Below are 10,337 nucleotides of genomic sequence, written 5' to 3'. Positions count from 1 at the left end.
AAAAACATTACAATACATTCACAGATTTCACAACACACTGTGTGCCCTCAGGCCCCCTGTTCCACCACTACCACATATCTACAGTACTAAATCCTTGTGTATGTGTGTATACAGTACGCATGTTATTGTCTCTCTCTGTGTGTGTGTGTGTGTGTGTGTGTGTGTGTGTGTGTGTGTGTGTGTGTGTGTGTGTGTGTGTGTGTGTGTGTGTGTGTGTGTGTGTGTGTGTGTGTGTGTGTGTGTGTGTGTGTGTCTGTGCCTATGTTTGTGTTGCTTCACATAAGGTGTTTTTTTATCGTTTTTATTTAATTTAATTTTACTGCTTGCGTCAGTTAATAGATGTGAAATAGAGTTCTATGTAGTACTGTGCACCTCCCATAGTCTGTTCTGGACTTGGGGACTGTGTTAATATTAGCTCTCTGTGTGCATCCAAGGGCCAGCTGTCCTTTTTTGTGGCACCTGACCACACGACTTAACAGCAGTCAAGGTGCGACAAAACTAGGGCCTGTAGTGACAGTTGTTGATAGTGTTGTTAAGAAGGCAGAGCAGCGCTTTATTACGGATATACATCTCCCCAGCATAGCTACTGTTGAATCAATATGTGGCTTCCGTCTGGCAACTCTACCAAGAGGCCTGATTGGTGGAGTGCTGCAGAGATGGTTGACCTTCTGGAAGGTTCTCCCATCTCCACAGAGGAACTCTGGAGCTCTGTCAGAGTGACCATAAAGGTTTTTGGTCACCACCCTGACCATGGCCCTTCTCCCCTGATAGCTCAGTTTGGCCGGGCGGCCAGCTCTAGGAAGAGTCTTGGTGGTTCCAAACTTCTTTCTTTTATGAATAATGGAGGCCACTGCCTTCTTGGGGACCTTCAATGCTGCAGAAATGTTTTGGTACCCTTCCCCAGATTAGTGCCTCGACTGAATCCTGTCTCGGAGCTCTACGGACAAATCCTTCAACCTCTTGGCTTGGTTTTTGCTCTGTGGGACCTTATATAGAAGGTGTGTGCCTTTCCAAATCATGTCAATCACTCCAATTGTCACGCCCTGTCCTTAGTTATCTATGTTTTCTTTATTATTTTGGTTAGGTCAGGGTGTGACTAGGGTGTGTATGCTGGTTTTGTATTGTCTAGGGTTTTTTGTAGTCTAGGTATATGTAGGTCTGTGGTGGCCTGAATTGGTTCCCAATCAGAGGCAGCTGTTTATCGTTGTTGGTTTTTTTTTTTTTTTGGTTTTGTGGGTTCGTATTCTATGTTTAGTTGCCTGTCTGCACTATCCATATTAGCTTCACGGTTCGTTTTGTCATTTTGTTCAGTGTTCGTTCTTTTATTAAAGAAGAATGTACACTTACCCCGCTGCGCCTTGGTCTCCTCCTTACGACGGCCGTGACGCCAATCAAGTTGTAGAAACATCTCAAGGATGTTCCATGGAAACAGGATGCAACTGCGCTCAATTTCGAGTCTAATAGCAAAGGGTCTGAATACTTAGGTAAATAAGGTATTTCTGTTTTTTATTTCAATACATTTGTCAAAATTTCAAAAACCTGTTATCACTTTGTCATTATGGGGTATTGTAGAATAAGGCTGTAATTTACAAAATGTGGAAATATTCAAGGGGTCTGAATACTTTCCGAATGCACTGTACACCTATATTTACCACCTGGGTCCTGTTTAAACAATAGTAGATTTTGTTGACTATCTGATAATCTACCATTTTTATAGGAGTGTTTATAACATGTAACTAACGGTCCTCTAAGTACATCAAAAAAGGTTTGTTATACCTCAACTGGCATTCCATTCAGCCCTGGAGTTTTCCTGGATTTGAAGGCTTTAATTGCATCAAGAAGTTCTGCCTCGGGGCCTCCCGGGTGGCGCAGTGGTCTAGGGCACTGCATCGCAGTGCTAACTGCGCCACCAGAGTCTCTGGGTTCGCGCCCAGGCTCTGTCGCAGCCGGCCGCGACCGGGAGGTCCGTGGGGCGACGCACAATTGGCATAGCGTCGTCCGGGGTAGGGAGGGTTTGGCCGGTAGGGATATCCTTGTCTCATCGCGCTCCAGCGACTCCTGTGGCGGGCCGGGCGCAGTGCGCGCCAGCCAAGGGGGGGCAGGTACACGGTGTTTCCTCCGACACATTGGTGCGGCTGGCTTCCGGGTTGGAGACGCGCTGTGTTAAGAAGCAGTACGGCTGGTTGGGTTGTGCTTCGGAGGACGCATGGCTTTCGACCTTCGTCTCTCCCGATTCCGTACGGGAGTTGTAGCGAAGAGACAAGGTAGTAATTACTAGCGATTGGATACCACGAAAATTGGGGAGAAAAATGGGACAAAAATTTTAAAAAATAAATTAAAAAAAAAGAAGTTCTGCCTCTGTAATTTGGACTTCACTTGAGTGTTTTTGTACAGCTGTTAATTTTACATTATTCATAGAAGAAAAAAAATCCTTACATTTAACTTTGGTTTGTGGAGATGGAGGAAACTGAAACAAAAATATATGCTTCAAGTTCTTTGCTTCCTCTTTCAAAATATTGTGTTCTGTCCCCTATAAACACTAACTTTTGGTACCAGCGAGAATGACATAAGTAGTCAAGACGACTAGCTTGATTGAGCTTCTGCCATGTCTATCCCACTAGGTCAGGATATTTAAGCCTCAATACTGTATATTCAATTTATCCATGATTTCCTTAAGTGCATGAGGGTGATTCTTCGTTACAATTACGAACTCACATGGAGTCAGGAAGCAGGTGCAGTCGGTGAGTTTAATAAGAACAAATCGAGTAGATACAGGAACAAGAGTAGTGTCTGAACATAACACAGAAACAATTCTGCCTGATGGGTTGCTAGGAATGGTGGTTAGTAGACCGGCGACGGCAAGTGTTGGAGAGTGGGAGCGGGAGTAGACGTGACAGTACATCCCGCCCCCCCGCCCCCCCAGGCCGGAAGAGGGAAACGTGAAGAGGGTGAGATACGATAGTTATTGGAAAGCTGTAATCGGTAAGTTACCTCTTTGAACCTCCGGAGGACTTTGAATGGCGCCAGAAACCGGGGGCTCAGCTTTTGGAAGGGCAGGCGGAGCAGGTTACTGGTGGAGAGCCAGACGAGATCACCAGGATGGAAAACGGGTGCCTCACTGCGGTGGCAGTTCACCTGCTCCTTCTGATGGCAGACAGCGCATTGGAGACTCACGTGGCCAGCGTCCCAAACCTCCTCTGCACGCCGGAACCCTTCATCCACTGCAGGGGCTTCGGTCTGGCTCAGGGTCCACGGAGCAAGGGCCGGCTGGTACCCCAGGACACAGTGGAAGGGAAACAACCCAGTGGTGGTGATGAAGTGAGTTCTGGGCGTATTCCACCCAGGGAAGAAACCAGGCCCACTTCCTCTGCCGGTCCTGAGTGTGACTCCTCAGGAACCTCCCCAGCTCCTGGTTGGTCCTCTCCACCTGCCCGTTGGACTGAGGCTGGTGCCCAGATGTGAGGCTGACCGTGACCCCCAGCTTCTCCATGAAGGCTCTCTATACTCACAGCGTGAATTGGGGGACCACGGTCGGAGACGACGTCCTCCAGAAGGCCATCGTGCTGACGACCTGCTTGAACAGTGCCTCAGCAACCTGGAGAGAGGTAGGGAGACCAGAGAAGGATAAAACGGCAGGATTTGGAGAATCTGTAAACAACATCCATAACAGTGGAGAAACTATCAGACAGGGGAATATCAGTAACAAAATGTATAGACAGACGGGACCAAGGTCGCTGAGGCACGAGAAAAAGGAAGGAGTTTCCCTGCTGGAGCGTGCCGGGGAGACTTGGTTTGAGCACATACGGAGCAGGAGTTGACGTAGCGGGCAAAGTCCTGCGCTAAGGTGGGGCACCAGGACTTAAGAGGTGCGGGTGATACCTGGGAGTCCAGCAGTAAGGGATGTGTGCACCCAGGTCGATAGACAATCCCTTACCTCTGTGGGAATGTAGCAGGCGCAGGTTCCAGCTCCACAGCCTGGCAGATGTCACGTCTATGTCCCAAAGCATGGATGCAACGATTCAGGAGGGTGGTATGAAGGGCGCACTCAGGACCGGAACTTTTCCCCAATCGTGGAGACGGGACATCGGCCACAGGGTAAGGGAAAGCAGGTCTTCTGACATCCATTTGGATGGAGTCCCGTCATTTGTCCGGGAGGAACAAACGGGCATCACTGACCTGGGTAGACTGCTGAACAGGCTGGGGTGCTGGCTCGCTGGGTCGACTCATGGTAGAAGATCCTCCGCTAGTTGGGGGTGATACCCCTTGAGGAAGATCTAGACGTTGAAGAAAGCGGAGGACCTCATCCATAGCCGTCCACAGTTGCACCAGGTAGACGTGGTGTTGGCGAAATAGGTCTCCCTGTTCGCCGACCATCTGGGAGATGTCTCGGTTGGCTGCTGCTTCCATTCGGTTAGGCAGTATTCTGTAACGAAGACGGAGGGAGTCACTAAGCAGGTGCAGTCAGTGAGTTTAATAAGAACAAACATAGACTGGATACAGGCACAAGCGTCGCATCTGAACATAACACAGAAAAAATATGGGTGATGGGTGATAACAACAACAGAGAGCTAGATAAAGGGGGAGTAATCAGGGAAGTGACAACGTCCAGGTGTACCTAATGATGAGGCGCTCGTGTGCGTGATAAAGGTTGCCAGGTGTGCGTAATGATGTTTTGCTAGGACAGGTGGTTAGTAGACCGGTGACTTCGAGCGCAGGAGGGAGGGAGCGGGAGTAGACCTGACAGTAATGTGATTTCCTTTAAGATCCATTGAGGTATTTAAAACCATATAATCTCCCACCAAAATAATAGTATTGTATTGCTTGTAGGCTTGATAAATTCTTATATATATTTTCAAATAAGTGTGGATCATAACATATATGTGACCCACCAGCTCGATTTGGTTCCACATACAGTACCAGTCAAAAGTTTGGACACACCTACTCATTCCAGGGTTTTCTTTATTTTTACTATTTTACAAATCAAAATATATTTTATATTTGAGATTCTTCAAAGTAGCCACCCTTTGCCTTGATGACAGCTTTTCATAAATTACTTTTTGCATTTTCTTGTTGGCACTATAAAAGTAGGCATTGATATAAAATTATATTTCTGTTGAATTAGTTATCCACACTGCAATGTTTTGAAATGCGGGCTTCTATTTTGATGGTTTCCTCATTACCATACAAACTGACGTCATATATTGTGCTGCTGGTAGAATACTAGTCTATGTAGCCAGGCAATATCAACACGGCTTGCATGTTGAATTTGTATCTTAACGTTTAGAATAGATTGATCCTAAGTAAAACATATGCAGCTTATGTACAGCCTACCGCTCTACGGGACATACAGAAAGACTTCGATAAGCGAGAGAGTTTGTAAGTAGCCCTATCGCTTTTAACGAAATATTGTATTTTATTCTTCTATCTATTCCACCAAACAGCTATTGTTTTCTCTCTGCTTGACTTTGAACTTGATAGAGCTACACTGAAATGTTATAAGAAATTCAATAGACACAGTATTTATGTATTTTTGAGTGTTCATTTCAAATCTTGGTTGAAATTAACACCGATATAAAACATTTTTTTTTTTTTGATGAACGGTATCGTTATAGCCTACTCATTTTTAGCATTCTTTAAGGACAGTATTAGTCTACAATCAGTGGGCTATTTCTGCAACGCTATTTGCTAGCACCCTGTATCCGCAAATAGCCTTTTCTATGTAGGCCCTTTCCTCCAGCAGCATAAGCTCCAGCATCATCAGATCCTGCATCATCAGTCGGGGCCTACCGGTAGTCAACCTGCTAGGTTCCGTAGATGACAGACTTTCATTTAGAATTTTTCGGGAAGGGGTGAAAGTCCCTTATGCAGAATAGGCGATAACAATAGTGAATTGCAATAGTATTTTATTTGTCTTCAATTGAAACTCAAATGTTAAATTCAGATAAATTCAGACAAATAACTAAGCAATGTCTCAAATGTATCATATGGCATGTAGTCCGGAGGCAAAACTGGGATATATAGTGTAACGACCCTGGGTTTATAAGCGCGGAAATCGACTCTGCCGCTTGAGCATGCTTTTGCGGCACAGTCGATAGCGCGCCGGACCTCGGGCTAGAAGGTCGAGGGTTCGAGACCTGCTCCCTGCCTGTTTCATTACAATAGTATAAGGGTAGGTAGCGATGGGGTCTTAAAGATAAATGGAATTTGCACTTCTCAGCAGGTCTGAAAGACACCAATTAGCGTATGCTTAATTCAAGCTCTGCTCTAATAAAGCAATTACAGTATTTATGGTTACTCATACAGTACCAGTCAAAAGTTTGGACACAGCTACTCATTCCATGTTTTTTCTTTATTTTTTACTATTTTCTACATTGTAGAATAATAATGAAGACATATAAACTATGAAATAACACACATGGAATCATGTAGTAACCAAAAAAGTGTAAAACAAATCAAAATATTTTATATTTGACATTCTTGAAAGTAGCCACCCTTTGCCTTGATGACAGCTTTGCACACTTTTGGCATTCTCTCAACCAGCTTCATGAGGTAGTCACCTGGAATGCATTTCAATTAACAGGTGTGCCTTGATAAAAGATAATTTGTGGAATTTCTTTCCTTAATGCGTTTGAGCCAATCAGTTGTGTTGTGACAAGGTAGGGGTGATATACAGAAGATAGCCCCATTTGGTAAAAGACAAGTCCATATTACGGCAAGAACAGCTCAAATAAGCAAAGAGAAACGACAGTCCATCATTACTTTAACCCTTGTGTAGTCTTAACATTCTGTATACCCTGTCCTAAGGGTAAAAAATGACCCGCCTTCACTAAACCCCTAAAATAAAGCAGCTTAATTGAATTTTAATCCCCAAATCTATTTTGCATGAAGAAACAACCTGCCATTCTTCAAACTTTGTGAATATCTGGGTTTTCCCTCTTCACAATGCAGAAAGACTGCATTTAATCCAGTGCTTCTCAATTATTTTCTGTCACGCTAGGAAGAAGTAAACATTTCGCGCCCCCCAACTATCCGCCGCGACTGTAAATAGTATCATTTGTCTATAAAATTGTTAGAAGTACACCTCTGCATAACATTGTATCCTTATTAACATTAAAGAAAACAAAAAAACAAAAAAATATAGATCAACTTACAACAAAGAATAACTTTATTAACATTGTTTTTTAGTCTGTAACAGAAAAGACTTAAAGTGCATCAATTTGCCTGAAATGTAAAAAAAAATGCAAGCCTTATTTAAACTGTAATTTTTTTTTAACCATTTGATACTGAAAAATAAAATATAATCAATAAATAATAATACATTCAAATTGATCAGCAACATTAACTCAGGAGCACAATATATGAAACACTGACCTATAAAACAAAAATGAATAAAACAATTTGTGCTGATTTAAAAAAAAATCTAAATGAGGAAGTTATAGTTTTTTATTTTTGCAGCACTTGCGTCATCCAGCATGACAGAGACCATGTCTAATGCTGCAGGCAGTATCAGCTCCTCTGCTATGGAGCGTTTTTTTTTGCACTGAGCAATTTGGTACGCCACTTTATATGCCAGCAGTGCTCGCTGGTTTACTGAAGTAGCATTCACAAAGCGTTACGATTGTTGGCAATATTCGGCACGTTTTCGCTGAAATAACTCAAGCTGCTTATCAGCGTGATTGGGGTGTAATGTCTTTAAGTGACGCCTTAATTTATTTGGCTTCATGCTGTCCGCTGCCAACATTTTTAGACACAGTAAACATAACGGTCTTTCCTCGTCTCCCACGGTAGTCACAGTGAAGCCAAGCGCTACATACGCGTCGTCGTATTTCCTCGTCTTAGCTTTCGGGAGACTTAAGTTTGTCTCATTATCTCCGTCTCTCTCCGACTTTCTTTTCATCCCTGTTAAATATTTTTCCATGGTGTCTCTTAAGGGTTTGTTATCTGCATTTCATATATACTGCTCTGTGCTGTGTGCTCTTGTTCGGTGCAACAAAAAAAACTACTCCCTGCGGCAAAAAAAAGCATGTTCCCCGGGCATCGCTCCGGCGCCCCACTATTTGAGAAGGACTGATTTAATCAGTGGAGACAACTCTTTTTTTTTTACAACACACCTGTCATAATTGTTTTCTTTACTAAAGTAGAGGTGTATTATTATTATTATTATTATTGCTAAAGGTACTGCATAGGTGTAAACATACATATATTATTTTTTTAGCAAGAGATAGCACTTGTATAGCCTAAGAAAGTAGCAGAAATTTGCAGAAAGTAGTTTTGAATGCATTTTATTGAAGGGAAACAATAAGTCTTGAACTTGTTTGGCAACATAGTGATATATTCTTATATAATGTACAATGAGGAATTCAACTAAAAAATATTAGTCTTCTCCCATTTTTTGTAAACCATTGACCCCACCCACAAGGTTTATAAACAACAACAATAAATAAGATAATAGATACAGAACAAAAACGTGAAGAACATAAATCAATCAACTCTAATTAGCACATGTAGGACAGTATGCAAGTGTGTGTGCATGCACGTCTCCTTTGTTGTGGTTGTAGTCCAGGATGATGGCTGGCTTCCTGTCCTCACGATCACTGATCTCAGCTGTTTTGTGCAGTGTGCTCAGGAGGACCACATTCTTGTTCTTCTTTGGGAGGTCAGAAACTAGAGTGGTGGTGGGGGTGAAGGCAAACTTTGATGAGAAAGCCTCTCTCCCCCTTGTTGCGAGGAGTGCAGGGGGGAGCTCAGGCTTGTTCTTTCTAACTGTGCCAACCATGGTGATCTTCCTCTTCGGGAGCTGCTGGCTGAGTTCAATCAGTAGCACACATAATCTAAATTTCTCGTGTGTGTGTGTTTTTGTGTGTGTGTTAATGATTTTATAACTGCCGGGTCAAAAATGACCCTAAGACAATCTTTGTACCCTGGTGGTGTACAGCTTTCATGGAAATATGAACAAAGACGATGTTTCACTTTTTCTAATGTTGGGGTCACTAAGAAAAGTCATAAAATTTCAAGTTGAAAAAATATAATTTGGGGTGTTTTCTCTGCTGTTAAACATAGTGGCGGGTCGGTCAATCTGGAGAATAACAGAACTTTGAAAATGACAATATATTATTTACCATTCATTTCTATTGGGCCCAAAATAATATGAAACAACCAAAACAAACTGCAAATGCATCCAACAAGTTTCAGTCACAAGCTTGATGTAGACATTGCGTGCTAGAAATATGGGAACAAATACAAAACTTTTGACAACTTTTTAGCGTTTTTAGCGTTGTCAATCATTTTGACCACTGCCTTTTTGGAAAAAAATACAAATAGTACTTGTTAAACAAAATCTCTTTCTTTGAGAAATTGTATTAGGATAAAGTGTAACTTCCCAACGTTTTTTTGCATACAATATAGCTCAGGATTTGAACTATTTTATACAGAAGGGTGTCAATCATTTCCGACCCCACTGTATATCATTGACATTATTTGTAGGTAAATGTCTAAAATGCCAGCACTGAATATATATTGTAGACATACAATTAAATAGTAATTAAGATAATGTCACTCATCAATTGTAGTGTAAAACATGTAGTGTTTTTTGTTGCCACCATTTCATTTGTTGTAAACTAATGGCTTTTATGTCTATTACGTAATTTTCCATTTCCTAATGATGGAAGATATTTAGTGCACAAGCGGTCTTTGGCTTGTGGTGGGATATGTATCTACCCTTTAAACACTTCAAGTACTCAAATATAAATATTATATTATAGTGATACATGGCTCATCAAGAGAAACTTGATGAAACAGAACATGGAAAAGTGTTGATTAAATGTTACTTGTCACATCACCTATCACTACTTAGCTTTGTGAATTGTTGAACTGTTGTCATTGTAACCAATGATGGTTATTGTGTAAAATCATTATATGACCATGATTCACTTTACTGTTAGGTACTTTGTAAGACTATAATCAAAATCATTATAATCTACACTAACAGTGAAAAGTTTAAATTTGTACTATTTTCTACATTGTAGAATAATAGTGAAGATATCAAAACGATGAAATAACACATATGGAATCATGTAGTAACCAAAAAAAGAGTTAAACAAATCAAGATGTATTTTAGATTTGAGATTCTTCAAATAGCCACCCTTTGCCTTGATGACAGCTTTGCACACACATGAATGAGTGTGTTCTAAAACTTTTGACCAGTAGTGTATTGCCAATGTATTATACATTTTCATACCCATGTTTGTCTAATGTTGCTCAATCTACATAGAGCCTCTACTTTTACTGTCAAATGAACACACAGGAAGAGAGATAGCTGCCTGTCACTTCCTCAGGAA

The 10,337-nt window shown here is 41.8% G+C and overlaps 1 protein-coding gene across 1 annotated transcript in view; it reads left to right on the top strand.

Moving 5' to 3' along the window:
- The first annotated feature begins 5,189 nt into the window (after positions 1-5,189).
- The window catches only part of tmem71 (transmembrane protein 71), a 26,191-nt gene continuing 21,043 nt past the window's right edge, over positions 5,190-10,337 (top strand). The window contains exon 1 of the mRNA XM_055867599.1: positions 5,190-5,376. The gene's annotated coding sequence lies outside the window, so the exon portion shown is untranslated. The remainder of the gene's footprint in view (positions 5,377-10,337) is intronic.

The sequence above is a fragment of the Salvelinus fontinalis genome, chromosome 17, assembly GCF_029448725.1.
Source record: "Salvelinus fontinalis isolate EN_2023a chromosome 17, ASM2944872v1, whole genome shotgun sequence".
Lineage (NCBI taxonomy): Eukaryota > Metazoa > Chordata > Actinopteri > Salmoniformes > Salmonidae > Salvelinus > Salvelinus fontinalis.
The sequence above is the reverse complement of the archived record's forward strand: the minus strand, read 5'-3'. Positions and strand labels throughout refer to the sequence as shown.